This window comes from Nelusetta ayraudi, unplaced genomic scaffold (assembly GCF_046127955.1).
Source record: "Nelusetta ayraudi isolate G7.1 ecotype Tasmania unplaced genomic scaffold, CSIRO-AGI_Nayr_v1 ptg000026l, whole genome shotgun sequence".
NCBI classification, from domain to species: Eukaryota; Metazoa; Chordata; class Actinopteri; order Tetraodontiformes; family Monacanthidae; genus Nelusetta; species Nelusetta ayraudi.
This window is the reverse complement of record NW_027466076.1, coordinates 3288712-3290912: the sequence shown is the minus strand read 5'-3', so window position 1 is coordinate 3290912 and position 2201 is coordinate 3288712. Positions and strand designations below refer to the sequence as shown.

The 2201-nt window shown below is 41.4% G+C and overlaps 1 long non-coding RNA gene across 1 annotated transcript; it reads left to right on the top strand.

Moving 5' to 3' along the window:
* The first annotated feature begins 268 nt into the window (after window positions 1–268).
* On the top strand, window positions 269–1674 carry LOC142890204 (uncharacterized). Its single transcript, XR_012927051.1, has 2 exons — window positions 269–770; window positions 1092–1674. It is a non-coding gene; the product is annotated as an uncharacterized LOC142890204 (long non-coding RNA).
* Window positions 1675–2201: the final 527 nt, after the last annotated feature.

The window sequence follows — 2201 nt, the reverse complement described above, 5'->3', positions numbered from 1 at the left end:
TCCAGAGGGCCATCATCTGCCTATGAGTAGTTGGGGTGAAATACAAAAATAGAGGAGAGACAGAGAAAGAGAGAAATGAGCAGAGTGAGCCAGGGTGGCAGACAGGACAGAGTGAAAAACAGATACACCAACCAGGCAAAACGGATGATAAGATAATGAGAGCTAGTTTGGACAGAGTAGGCGGAGTCAAAGATTGATTGGGAGAGGAGAGTGATAGAGGCTCCGCCTGCACAGAGCAACGATCCCTGTAACGGGAGCGAGGCCTCACCGAGGCTGGAAGATGATTCCAAAATAAAGGTGCCAGGAAACTGAAACACCTACCTCCTGACCTAACTCTAGATTTTTTTGGGATAACTAAAAGATCTGAATCCTCAGAGCGAAGGGCTCTTGGAGGATGATAAAGTTCAATTAGTTCCCTAATATAAGAAGGAGCCTGAGAATGAAAAGCTTTGTAAGTTAAAACTAGAATCTTAAATTCAATTCTAAATTTGACAGGCAGCCAATGCAAGGAAGCTAAGATTGGAGTAATATGCTGCCTCCTTCTAGTTCCGGTTAACAATCGTGCCGCAGAGTTTTGGATTAACTGTAATGTCCTAAGGGATGAATTTGGGCATCCTGCTAGTACCGAGTTACAGTAATCTAGCCTAGACGTAACAAAAGCATGGATTATTTTTTCCGCGTCTTTGAAGGACAAAAAACCTCGAATTTTGGCAATGTTTCTTAAGTGGAAGAAAGCTGACCTCTCTACATTCTGTATATGAGAATTAAAGGTTAGGTCTAAAAGATTCATTTTGATTTTGTAAATTTATAACGTGTACAGTTTTATTCTTTTACTCCTTTTTTTTTGCATCATCCAGTAGTGTTGGTTGTTTATTTTTTCATCTTCCTGCTTGACTTGTATATATTTGTTCATGTCACTCAAAGCTTCAAGGACAAAAACAAACAGATGCTGCGACACCAGAAATGTAAAGGTTAATAAATTTAGAAAATAAGCCCGTTGAGCTGCCATATGAAAATGGAACATGTTGAGTATTTATTGGCGCGGACATGGATGTGTAATAATACAGTGTAACAACAACAAAAAAAAAAAGGTCAGGTCCTGATCAAAAGTGACTCCAAGGTTCCTCACAGTAGAACTGGGTGTAGTACCAAATAGACCACCTTGTCCATCAAAGGCTCTGTCCCTACTCTCTCGCGATACAAATACAATGACCTCAGTTTTGTCGGTATTAAGCAACAGGAAATTCTGTGTCATCCAAGTTCTGACATCACGAAGACAAGATTCCAATTTGGCCAACTGATGAGCCTTGTTTGCCTTAAAAGAAAAGTACAACTGTGTGTCATCTGCGTAAGAATGGAAACTGATGCTATGCTTTCTGATGATGTCACCAAGAGGTGACATGTAGATGTTGAAGAGGAGTGGCCCAAGTACAGATCCTTGCGGGACACCATGACTAACCCTCCTACATTCTGATGAATGATTATGAACATGAACAAACTGAAAACGGTCAGACAAGTAAGATCCAAACCAGTCCAAGGCGCGATCCTTGATGCCAATAGCATCTTCTAATCTCCTAAGAAGAATGCTGTGGTCAACTGTATCAAATGCTGCACTGAGATCTAGGAGGACCAGAACAGAGAGAAGACCTCTGTCAGATGCACACAAGAGATCATTACTTACCTTAAGCAATGCAGTTTCAGTGCTATGACCAACTCTGAAGCCTGACTGAAAAGCCTCAAGTAGATTGTTGTCGTTCAAGAAGTCCACAAGCTGCCTAGCAACAACTTTTTCTAAGATCTTGGAGAGAAACGGAAGGTTCGAGATTGGCCTATAATTTGAAAGCACACTCGAGTCCAAATTGGGTTTTTTGATCAGAGGCTTGATTACAGCCACTTTGAAAGCATGAGGGACAAAACCTGTTGATCGAGAATGATTGATAATTCTAAGAATGACACAATGAAGCAATGGGGAAACCTCCTTGAGAAGCCTGGTTGGAATTGGGTTCAAAAGACTAATGGTCGACTTAGCAGAGGAGACAAGAGAATCCATCCCTCCATCCCTCCATCCATTCATCCCTCCATCCATCCATCCCTCCATCATTCTGTCCATCTGTCCATCCATCTATCTGTCAATCTATTTATTCCATCATCCATTCATCCGTCTATCCATCCATCCATTCATCCATCATCCATTCATCCAT